The 13144-nt window shown below is 39.1% G+C and overlaps 1 protein-coding gene and 1 pseudogene across 1 annotated transcript in view; both read left to right on the top strand.

Moving 5' to 3' along the window:
• CEP112 (centrosomal protein 112) overlaps positions 1-13144 on the top strand; it is a 350208-nt gene that overhangs the window by 204366 nt on the left and 132698 nt on the right. The gene's annotated exons all lie outside the window — the stretch shown is intronic.
• Positions 9602-13144, top strand: part of LOC111744873 — a 6089-nt pseudogene continuing 2546 nt past the window's right edge.

The following is a 13144-nucleotide window of genomic DNA, read 5'->3' as shown; positions in this document are numbered from 1 at the left end:
AGGGACTGAGGAAGGGGAGAAGGTGGCGGGGAGAGAAAAAGGGGTGGAGGAGAGGGATTGAGCAGTCAAGAGTGATCCCACAGTGACTTGCTGGAGCCAGTGGACAAAGGAGTCACCCTTACTGAAGGGAAGAAGATGACAAAGGCAACAGGTTGGCCACCAGGACACGTTCCAGGTAGATGCCTTTTCTACATCAAAGTGAGGACGATAGAGATAATGCATTAAAGCAGTCTAAAATGATGTTTTGATGTTAAAATACTCTGAGTTTCAGGAAGTAGAGAAATTTCCTTATATGGAATAGTTTTAGCCCTCTGACAATAACAAGTAAAAGACTGATGGAGAATGAAAATGGTGTCACACTTATCTTGTCTGGTCACCCTTATGCGCACCTCACCTCGGCTTCAACAATCTCTGCCACTAGTTCACAGTATTTCTAAGTAACGTTCTTCAGTGGTACAAATACCAGTGTAGCTCAATTTAAGAAAATCGGACACCAAAGCTAGACTTAGAAGATGTACAATTTAGGCCTTGATTTTCTTGCATTCTATATTCACATTTTAAATGTTTCTTTTTAATAGATGAAATTTTTTCAAATATAGGTTTCTATGTTTTACTAATTGACAGTTTACAGATAGTAAAAAAATATATATCATATTAGAAACCATGGATAATTCATTTGGCAAATATTTCTGGAAGATTTTGTATAACCCAGGAAGGCATCGTCCTAGGCACTATAGAGATACACAGAAAAAAGGGGAGAAAAGGTACTGACCTCAAGGAAATTCTAAAATGTAGTGACTGCAAGACATACACATAATTGTAATGCAGGGTAGAGTGTGAATTGGGGAGAATTATTTTCTGTTAAGAGAATCAGGGAAGATAACTAGAGAGATGTCACTTGAAGTAGACATGAGTATAATATGTAAGATATTAACTAGTGGATATGCAAGATGGTGTTCTAAGCCAAAGAACCAGCAAGAGCAACCAAAACCGTATGCACAGCATAGAGGTTAATCAAGGAGAGTGGTTGGTGATCAGGCTTAAAGGCAGGTAGGGATCATTGCAAGTCTCTGAAGCTATAATAAGTATTTTAACTTCATTGAGTAAACAGTGGGAAGTTACTGAAGATTTTTACGCAATGGAGTGTCAAGAGTCAAATGATTATTAGGAAAATCTTTGTCAGTAAAGATGCCATAGTAGCAGAAGTAGTTGGCAGGGACTGGATTAATCCTTAAGTCCCTGAGAGCAGTGACAGTGGGCTGGAGCAGACATACTGGAGAATCATTTCGGAGATGGCATTGATTAGACCTGTTAAGGGTACTTCAACTCTTAATAAATTAGGAATGTAGAAGTTTGTGGTTTGGGGAGGAAAAAGAATTCAGTGATGAACATGTTGAGTTTGAAGTGCCATCGCTACACCCAGCTGTGATGTTCACTCGCTTTTGCAGGAACACTGGTAGATAGTCGTAAGAGAAGGCAAGACTGGAACAAACAGCTGCAGGCATCCAGAGGAGGCCTGTTCGGGATGGGAATGCAGAACGAAAGCAAACAGCGGTGAAGGAAGAACTTCTGTTAGGAGGTCGGGGAGGAACAGTCAAGGAAGGAGAAATATGAGAATGTATTGTCATAGAAATAAAGGAAGAGAATATTTAGAAAGGAAGATTGTCAAGAAAATCAGGAGGGATGAGGGTGGGGGAAGGGTCATGAGATTAGAAACTGAGAAGTCAGCGACGATCTCGGACAGAGCACGGGAAATGGGACTGGACAGAAACGCGGCTGCCGAAGATCGTGAGAGCGTAGTGAGCAGGTGGAGACTAGTGAAACCGCATTGTTTTGGAATATCTGGTATTAAAAGATGTAGTTCCAGAGAGTGGCAGGAGCCAAGGAGAATATATTTTTAGGCTGAAAATGTCTTGATATATATATGAGAAGGGGCTGATGGAGAGGAAGAGCTTAGAGATGCAGAGAGCTACGGATAAGCAGTGCTTGGATCTGAGATACGAGGTGTTAATGGACTCATCAGCATGGGCCCACCCTCTCCCCTTGACTACAAGGATCCAGCCTCCTCAGACACGGGTCTGTTTCTGGAATGTGCCTCACTCTCTCCCGCTTCCAGACCTTTGCACCTGCCTCCCCTCCGCCTGGAAGGTACTTTCTCATGATTTTCTCATGGCCACCTTCCTCATCGCTCCGCCCTCCTCAGAGCATCCTTCCCTGACCTGTCTAACGTCTTGCCTACCTCTACCATCTTACCTTTTCGCATCATCTTCATAGCTCGCCACATTGTCTACGGTTATGTTTTAATTTGTTGGCTTGTTTATTTTCTATTTACCAGAATTAAGATGTAAGCTTCATTAGCAAGACCTATCTATATCTTTCATTTATGCACTGCTAGTGTCTAGAAAACTCGGCACACAGTAGGTGCTCACCTAGTTTATATTAAGCAAAGGAATGACTGGAGCCATGACTTTTGAGGATCCAGGAAAGGAGAGAATTGGCAAAGATACAGAGGAATTCTATGACGAGGCTTGAGAAGAGCTCGTACCATCTGTATGTGGAGTAAAGCATCACAGTAGTCTGCTCAGAGTGGGGAGTGTCAGGAAACAGCCAGCCTTCAGGCCAAGCAGATGGCCGGGGTGCGGCTGAAGGGAAGCGGGTATAAAGGAATGTTTGCTCAGGTAGAAGTAGTGCTCCCAGGAGAGGAGGGAGCACGGCAGTGTGAGCCTGGAAAAACGGAATGCTCCTGGGTTGAACACGAGTAATACAAGAAGATGTAAGGGGGGTTTAGCACAGTCATTCTATCCGATATGGGTAAAGGCGCCGAAGCGGTCGGTTGGTAAAAGTGTGGGAGTTGCCGGCAGAGGCAGAGTTTGGGGACAGGGCAAGGACACCACGTGGCTGGTGTTATTGTCCTGAGTTTGGTTTTTGTTGAGTCGGTGGAATGAACCAACCCAAAGTCCATACGGCAAAATTACAAGTGCCAGGCTCTCAATATGAAGAGTAATTTATATTTTCGATCGATAAATGTTTTTCCTCCACTAGTAAAAGGAGTTTAGCAATTTCCAAATGCAGTGGAGACCTGGACTGTGGGTTCCCTGAAAGCAGTCCTTGTGAAATATTCGTTTCGAAAGCTCAGAATCACGTGTGGTGCCTGGTACACAGGAGGCGTCCAGGAATGTTAAGTGAGTGAATAAAAGAGTGATGAACTGAGAAACTCAGCATAGCCGCCATGAATGGTAATAGGAATAAATAAAAAAATTGTTATTGATTTTTCCAAATTTTATTTCAATCCATTATAAATACTTTAGGGTAGGATAAGATATATTTTTATATTCAAATATTCACTTGATTTTTTTAGTGTTGTAATTTCCTCCATATCACTTACTAAATTAAGTACATAATTTTTTTTCAGATATGGTTTTAATTTTAGTAGATGTTTGATTTCTTACTATAAAAGTTTGAATTAATACTAACAAGCCGGTAGGTAATCCTCTTGCTAGACTGTTTTGTCATTGTGCATGTTACTTGAATTCTTCGTGTTGTAACTTATAAAAGGTTTTCTCATGTTTAAATAAATCCGAAAATTAAAATACCTGGTCAGAATTGAGGGATTTAGAAATTAATTTTCTATTAAGTATAAAATTGACGTTCGAAGAAGAGAGGAAAATAACACTAGAATAATAAGTAATTTCAGTGTGACATTCGCTGTGGTCTGGGCTGTTTCGGTAGCCCGTTCATTGTGAAGGTTAGATAGGAATCCCTAACTCCAGATCTGCCTCGCTCCTGTCAGCGGTGATTCACACCGAGATGATGTCTTCAACAGCTCTGAGTTAAGAAGTATGTGAAATACCTCTACAAGGTCAAAATTCTTGAAATAGAGAATCCAAAAGAATAAATGATTGGCGTTTACAAAGTGAAAGCTGCCTTTTTAGTCGTTTAAAATCTTTTCAAACCAAATTGAAAGTCCATAAAATATGAACCTTTGAAACACTGAAGAACATTACTATTTAAATTTTGCCATGTTGAAGAAATCTATTCAGCTATTTTTAAAAATCACCTTTCTTGAAATAAAAGATATTTTAGAAAATATGGAAAATAGAGAAGTGTAAAATTTCCTATTACTACCACCTCCCAGAGATAACCAATAGTAATAATTTAACATGTATGTAAAATAGCCACGTCAGCTGACTGAGATCGTACTAAACAAACAGTTGTGTCTTTTGCTTTTTTAAAAGCTATGTTAAGAATATTCCAATATCATTTGAAATTCTTGGAAAATATAGTTTTCATTGTTTCATGGTATTCCATTTTATGGATATAGCATAATTTATTGTGGTATTTTTTTATTTTTCAGCATTTTTAAGAGCAAAGTCAAACGCTTATGATAGATTTGTTATTCACAGTTCATTTTCTGAGAATCGCCAGTTCATATTCTTTGTCAGTTTCTCTTACTATCCTAATATTTTTCTCATCGCCTTATATAAACTCATTTTATATTTAGAATAATAAAACTCTTGGTGGCAAATATTTTTGGTATTTGCCTTTTAATTTTGTCATTTGATTTTAATGATGCATCAAAAGTTTTGTTTGTATTTAGTGTAATCTGTCCGTTGTTTCCTTTGAGAGTTCTTTATTGTAAGTAGTAGTTTTAAGCTTCATGATTTGATATTTGAAAACATATGATCACATCAAACATTTTCCACACTGTACTAAGTAAAAAGCTCTTATGAAATTGACATAGCATTTACCAGCTCGGGTTCCTGGGCTATAATTTTAATGGTATCTGAAGGATTATACTGGAATTCTGCCAGCCTGAAGTCATTAAAAGGCTTTGAGCAACAATTCAGCATCTTTTTTAAATTTAAGAAAAGCCCCATATGGCATAATTATTCAAAGCTAAGGTCATAGAAACTACTTAAACCTTTGAAATTTATAATTAAAGGATTAATATTAACTTATGAAGACATTGTCATTTTGGCTTAAAATAGATTTTTAATCTCAATTCTGTCCTTTTTACTTTGATCTTTTCCCTGTCTTTTTCCTTTCTAAAAATATGAAGTTTTGTATTCTTAAAATTTTAAATTAAATGTTATCCTCAGACAGTTTAGATTTGTAAAAATTGCTTGACAAACAACATCCAGTATGGTTTTTACAATATTCCACAAATGTGGATGAACTTTCTTCATCTGGGTGTATAAATACGCTACAGCTTAGTAAAATGGACTATAATGATGTCTCTAAACATAATAATAAATTAATGTACAATAGGAAAAACCTGCACAAATGACAACTTGGGAAACTTTGGGTGTGCACATAATTTGAATGGGATGAATTGGTGTTCATTTTATTAAGGTTTAGAATTTTAAAGCATCTCTGAATGACTTTCTTATTTGTAAACCTTTGAATGGTGAAAGGATCTATGTCTTGTCTTATACAAAAGCTAAGACTTTTTTGGTCATTTTTGACAATATGTACTAATCAAAGCAAATATTTTAGTTAAATCAGTTTGTGTATCTTCTTATGTAACAAGAGGAATTGTGTGTTCCTTAGAGACTCGGTTTTATGTCAATCCCTAGCTCTCCTACTTTTTCTGATTCTGATGTGAGGCACCTGTTTCACAGTGATTTCGTTAAATACTGGAATGATGTCTGAGGTGCTTGTTGATTAAGCAGAAGAGCAGAGTATCTGTCATCATTCATGCTTGAATATTTACATTGTCAAGGTTTTACCCTCTATACCTGAGTGGGCCAGCAAAGCTCAATGCCAGGGTGGAGCCTCAGACACAGTAGATGGAAAAACTCTGCTCCCTGCTGAGTGGCGTCTGCTATTTCCCAGAGACCCCTTTGCCGTTTCTCCCTCCGCCTCTGCTGCATATTAAAGAGCACTCCTGTTTTCTGACAGTCTGGGAGGGCGAATCAATAGCTTAACTTCCAAGTCTGGTTTTCCTAGGCTAGAGAACTGTTTTACTTGGAGAAAATTAAAAGGCAGTATATTTTATGTTAAGATTCTTTCAGACTAAAATTTAGAATTATAAATGAATCATTGCCTATTTTTAAAGTAAACATTTAAAGTTTACGAGATTAATCCTACCTGTCGTTCTCTAGCCTAACTTTCTAATATTCTAAACGTTACATGCAGAAGTGCTGCCATTCACCAGAAGCTGTTGGTTTTATCCTTTTGGACTTTAAGTGAAAACATTTCTCCCTAGAATAAAGGAAGAATCTCTTAAGTCAGTAAAACAAAAGGCAGTCATTTGACTTGAGAAATTATTGAAACTAAAAGTTTTATTTGCCATCTTCGGAGACTGATATCAAAACAGAATTGAGAACAAGTAAAATATGCAGGTGTTCATCCTCAAAAGCATTTGTGTGTGTGTTCATTGTGGTTTTCGTGGGGTTTCAGGATGTGTGTGTGTTTAAGATTAGTACTAATAATTGTATGCTCTTTTTGATACTTTTCAGCTTCATGGCCATATTTATAGGAATGTTATTGGACAGTGCATCTTTTTTCCATAACACTGAAGAAAATAAAATAAATATATATTTCAGTATTATCTTCATCCATGATGAAACGATTACAAGTAAGAACAGAAATAATAATTCATAGCACTCTCTTGATAGATTACCATAAATAGGGTGCTTATACATCCTGATTTGCCTGGGAAAGTCCCAGTTTGCTCCTGTCGTTCAGGTAGCCCGTATGAGTTAGCATTTCCCCCAATTTCTTTCACTCTTAAGCATGTGCTGGCTTGCATGCTAAGTTATATGATTATCCTAACTATGAGGTACTTTCTGTGTAGAGGAGACACCTTTCCCTCTTATATCTCTTATGACTAAATTATTGGACATTATAGTGCTGACTACATGTTTTAAATGAGTGCCTTTTTAACAGTAATACTGAACTAAGGCTATAGAGAACCAGACTCTAATTATTTACCATTCTTACTAGCCTTTACTGATTTTTTTTTCACACTATGCAAACATTTCAGTTTTACGCCCTTGAAACAAAAGTATTTTCCATTTATTAGAAGGCTCAAGGAAGCTGGCGCGTGGGGACAGACCCTCCCTATCCACACCCCTGCCTCCTTCGTTCAGAGCGTTTTTGTGAGGGGAGAGCAGAGGGTGAGCTGACGCCCTAGGTGCTGGGTGTCGAGGGCCTGAGTTTGCAGAGGGGTCAGAGGCAGGGGAAGAGCGCTGGGCCGAGAGTAAGGTCTTGTTCCAACCATTGTTCGTAATGAAAGAGAAGCAGTTATTCCATGTGGAATACGTTTTCTTGATTCAATATGATGAGAATCAACAAAATTTAACTAAGTTAAATATATTATGGGATACAGTAAAAAACAAAGTAAGTGACCAGAAAAAGTGCCATTGACTTAAATAAACCTCTTCATTCTCACAAGCAATCAAGGAAATACTAATTAAGACACTATTTTTCACATATTAAATAAGCAAATTATTTTAAATAATAGCAAGTATTGTTTTTAATTAACAATACCAAATACTAAGGATGGATAGTATTTGGTAAGGATGAACATACTGTTAGTGGGAATGTCAATTGGTCCAACTTTCCTGAAAGCCTTTGGTAATCTGTATTATGGACTTTTAAAATATTTAGCATAACATTGATATCAAAATCCAAAAAACATATCCTTCTAAAATCGGATTAATCTTACTTTTGAATATTATAAAAATTTCAAATAAAATATTAGGCAGAAGAATCCAGTAGCACATTTAAAACGTCATCCTCCGTGACCACATGGGTTTTATGCCAGGAGTGCAAAGCGATTTGGTATCAGGAATGCTATTAGTATGATTCAATATATTGATAAATCAACAGAAAAAAATTGTGGTCTTCTCCATATCACCAGGGTGAGCCTAAGCTGCTATAAAAAAAGAACCACAAAATACAGTGGATAAATGACATTGGGAAGTTTATTTCTCTCTCTTATAACAGCCCAGAGGCTTTGGGGTGGCCCGCTGTGGGAGCAGTAGGTCATTTAGGAGCTCAGGCTGGCTGGCGGGTGCCTGTGTCGTCTTCAATGCAGAGCTTCTCTCTGTGCATTAAAGGCTGCTGTTGCCATTGTCACCATTTCCCATCCAGCAGGAAGGGGGAGAAGACGATGAGGACAAGTGATTTCCTCTTCAGTTGCACACACCTTTCTTACTCACATTCTGCTGCGGGAACCTTAGTCCAAGGGCCTCACTGGGGGAGCGGGGACTTGTTAGCATGCAGAGCACTGAACGTTAGGGGAGCTTGTTCATTTAAAAGCAGCAGAAGAGTGCTTGCTGCGGGCGAATCGGCACCATGGCCCACCCTCAGTGCCTTCAGCATTTGAGGTCTGTATCATGTGTGGCAGTCCTAGACTCTTGTGCAGCCATGAACAAAATGGAGATATTCCCACCTCCTCAGAGCTTACATTCCAGCAGGAGAGACAGACCAAAAGCACTGAATGTGCTACATAAGTAACTTATGTAGAATTTTTAAAAGTGCCTAAGCGCTATTGAATAAGGCGTGATAGAGAAAATTAGGGGAGACTTAGGGGTACCAGGATCTGGTGGCAGCAGGGACCATTTAGATAGTGTGGTCAGGGTTGGCCTCAGAGAACACCAACGGAGGAGTTGGGTTAGCCAGGTAGATAGTTGGAGGGAGGAGTTTCTGAGAGAGGGAACAACCAGTGCAAAGACCCACGGCAAGAGCGTGGCCGGCATGGCCAAGGAACAGCCGAGAAGCCAAAGTGGAGTGGACAAGGGAGAGAGTGGGTAGGAGACAAAGTCTGAGGGATCCCAAGGGTCCTGACCACGTAGGGCCTCTAAGGCTGGTGCACAGACTTGGACTTTAGCTCTGAGTGAGGGGAGGACATTAGGATATTGTGCCAAGGAGGAGTATGATCTGACTTAGGCTTGAGAAGATCATTCTGGTTGTGTGAGAACCAAGGTGGGAAACCCCAGAAGGGCGTGAAGTAATCGTGTGAGCTCAGAGAGATGCTGCCGGCCTAGGCCAGAATGGCACTGGTGGAGGTGGTCAGATTCTGCGTGTGTTTTAAAGTTGGAGCCAACACGGCTTTCTGGTGGATTTGACGAGAGGTGTAAGACCACAAAAAAGGAAGCCACAGACGAGCTTACACAGTGGGGAAAAATGAAGATATTCTAGTTCATTGATCTGTGGGATAGGATTATATGTGATTTTTAAGTTGTATCGTTAGGTCTTTTCTAAATGTTTTGTACTTTAACCACTTTATAAGCTGAACAATGATGTATAAAAGTCACCACCCAGTTGCATTGCTGTCCTGCCCTAAGTCCGAGGAGGGCATCTTCACCCTGCTGTCCCTTTTGTTGCCACAATAAAAAGTATGTGCTGGCCCTCCAGCCCTGGCGTGACATTCGTTGACCTCAGAAAATAAGCAGTGTGATTGTGATGTCACTAGCCCCTGCTCACCCCTGCCTGAGAGGTTGGAGGTTTCTCTAATACCCTGTCCCCTGGCCCAAGTCATCTTTCTGTCGGGGTAGGGAAGCTGTGCCCTTACTAGCATCAAAAAGAAGCTTCACCTGGCTGCAGCCTGCTCTCATCTCTGCTTCTGTGACCTTAATGGGGGCCAAAGGAAATGTGGAACACTCTGACGTTAGACTGCTCGTCTCCCATGGAGAGCCAAGTCCCAGGTCTGATAAGAATAAAAGGAGGAAATGGTAATGACCCCAAAACAGAGCAGGCTGATGGTCTGAAGCCCCTGAGGGACACAGGACCATCTGGCGTCAAAGAGAAGAAGGTAAGACTGAGAAACCTTCCGTGTCCCTGAGACAGGGCTGTATCTAAAAATCTGATCTCATTGTCGGGCTGGATTAGGCATTCGCAAAATAGAAAGAGATTTATTTTAGTGGATCAGGGATAATGGAACAAATGAAACTGTATATCGAACTGAAATTAGAGCCATGCCCTGGGAAACACCCAGGAAGGTGTCTGGAAGTCTGTGGGGAGGGATAGAATCAGGCAGAACCTACTGGACAAGATAGATTATAAACTAATGGCATTTCCCTCCCTTGCTTAAAAACATACAGAGTGCCATTGCCCACAACGAAGCAAAGGTGCCATAGTTCCTGAGCTGCCTAGCTAAGGATTTGCATGATCCTATTTTTTTCTCTTCTACTTGTCCTTGTTTTCCTCATTTATTTGAATTAATTTTTTAGCGCACAGTTCAGTGGCATTAAGTACATTGTTGTGCAGCCATCACCACCGTCCCTCTCCAGAACTTCTTCCATCTCGGAAAACCGGAACTGTACCCATTAAACACCAGCTCCCTCTTTCCTCCTCCTCCCAGCCCTTGGCCACCACCATCCTCCTTTCTAGTCTATGTATGTGACTACTCTAGGGACCTCATTTGAGTGGAATCAAACAATATTTGTCTTTTGGTGACTGGTTTATTTCACTTAGTAGAATGTCTTCAGGGTTTACCTGTGTTGTAGCGTGTGTCAGAATTTCCATGTTTTAAAGGCTGCATGATATTCCACTGTATGTGTATCAGACATGTTGTTTATTCATTCATCCCATCAGTGGACACTTGGGTTGCTGCTATTGTAAGCAATGCTGCTGTGACCATGAGTGTGTGATACCTGTTCGAGTGTCTGCTTTCAGTCATTCTGGGGATATACCCAGAAGTGGGATGGCTGGATCATACGGGAATTCTGTTTTTGTTTTTTGAGGAACACGTCCTACTGTTTTCCACGCCGCTGCACCATTTATGTTCCTGTCGGCAGTGCACAGGGGTCCCGACGCCTCCACATCATTGCCAACACGTGTTTTCGTTTTTTTTTTTGTTTTCATAATGACTATGAAGTGGCATCGTCTACCTTTCCGAACCGTGTCCCCCACCACAGATGCTGTGCTCACTCCAGTGACTCCCTTTTCCACGTCTAGGCTGCAGACATCCTCCCCTCAGGGTTCTCACGTGTTGTTCTCTCTGCCTGGAAGACCCGATGAACTCATCATCCTCTCAAAACTGTTGTCTGTCCCTGTCTTTCACCTCCTACGCCGACTCAGAAGAAATCGTGCTCTTTCTTGTACTCCTGTCGCTCTTCATTCATTCCTCTTTTTAAAACATTTTTATCCAGATATAATTTACTTACAGATTACGTATAATTCTATAAATTTGACAGACTATCAGCACAATCAAGTTAAGGAAGTATTCTGTCACCTCAGATATTCCTCCATACCCTTTGTCGTCAACTCCATTTTTTTCCCTTTGCTGCAACTCTGGTAACCACTCGTCTATTTTCTGTGACTACAGATTTGCCTTTTTTGGAATATATACTAAATGAATCGTTCAGTATGCTACCTTTTGAGCCTGGTTTCTTTTCCTTAGCATAGTGCATCTGAGTCACCCGCGTCGTGTGTGTCTTTTTTATTGCTAATAATACTTCATTGCACTGATGTACTAAAGTTTATCCATTCTCGATTTGGAAATATTTAGGTCGTTAAACATTTATCTAAAGGTTTTATGTGAACATACATTTTTTATTTCGCTTGGGTGAATAGCAAGGAGTAGGATTGCTGAGTTGTATGGTAAATGTATTTTTTAACTGTATAGAATTTTGCCAAACTCTTTTTCCAAAGCAGCCGTTTTGCATTCCCATCAGCAATGTATGCATTCCATTTGCTCTATATCTTCATCAATACTTGATATTGTCCAGTTTATAATTTTATTTTAGCCATCCTAATAGGTGTATCCCATCACATACATGCGTATTTCTCTAATAACTAATAATGTGGAGCATCTTTTCATGGGTGTATTTGTCATCTGAATATCTTCCTTGGCAAAATAAATGTTTTTTAATTTTGTATTTTATTTTCTTATTGAATTTTGAGAGTCCTTTATATATTTAGGATATAAGTCCTTTATAAGACACATGATTTGCAAACTCTTTTCACTGTCAGTGGCTTAACTTTTCATTCTTTTAACATTATCTTTCAAAAGCAGAGGTTCCTAATTTTTATGAAGTCACATTTATCAGTTCGTTTGTTTATAGATCATGTTTTCGGTGTCACATCTAAGAAATCTTTGCCTAACCTGAGGTCACAAAGATTTTCTTCTCTTATAGATGTTTTCTAGTTTTAAGTTTTATATCTAGGTCTGTGGTCCATTTTGAATCAGTTTTTTTTGTATGTGTGAATGTGCAAGGTATAGATTAAGGTTCAGTTGTTTTGGCACTATTTTTTGAAAAGACTGTCCAATGAATTGCCTTTGCAACTTCGTTGAAAATCAGTTTACCTCACATGTGTGATATGCAACTGGACTCTATATATTTTGTTCCATTGAAATATATATTTGTCCTTTTCCAATACCACATATTGTTTTGATTATTGTGACTTTTATAGTCAGTCCTGGAGACAGGTAACATGAGTTGTCCAACTTTTTTCTTCCTTTTCAATATGGTTTTGCCTATGGTAGTTCTTATGCTTTTCTTAGAATCCGCATAAAGATATCTATACAAAATTCAGCTAGGATGTATTTTTTAAATTGTGTTGAATCTATTTCTCAGTTTGGAGAGAATTAAAACCTTGTTTTTTTAAAGATTTTTATTAAAATATAGCTAACATACAATATTGTATTAGTTTCAGATGTGCACCATAGTTATTCAACATTTATATACCAAAAGAAGTGATCACCATGATAAGTCCAGCAACCATCTGACAGCATACAACATTATTATAACTTTATTGACTATATTCTCTATGCTGTACACCACCTCCCCATTACTTACTTGTTTTATACCTGGAAGTTCAAACTTCTTATTGCCCTTCGCTTTTATTGTCCCCTTTTTGATTTTTTAATTGCAGTTGACATTCAATATTATTTTATATTAGTTTCAGGTATACAGCATAGTGGTTAGACATTTATATAGTTTACAAAATGATCCCCCTCACTAGTCTGGTACCTACCTGGCACTATACATATTTATTACCATATTATTGACTATATTCTCTATGCTTTACTTTACTTCCCCATGACTATTTTGCAACTACCAATTTGTGCTTCTTAATCCTGTCACCTTTTTCACCCCATCTCCCAACCTTCCTTCCATCATCAGCTTGTTCTCTGCATCTATGAGTCTGTTTCTGTTTTGTTTATTTTGTTCTTTAGATTCCACATATA

The sequence above is a fragment of the Pteropus vampyrus genome, unplaced genomic scaffold (assembly GCF_000151845.1).
Source record: "Pteropus vampyrus isolate Shadow unplaced genomic scaffold, Pvam_2.0 Scaffold143, whole genome shotgun sequence".
Classification (NCBI taxonomy): domain Eukaryota; kingdom Metazoa; phylum Chordata; class Mammalia; order Chiroptera; family Pteropodidae; genus Pteropus; species Pteropus vampyrus.
The sequence above is the reverse complement of the archived record's forward strand: the minus strand, read 5'-3'. Positions and strand labels throughout refer to the sequence as shown.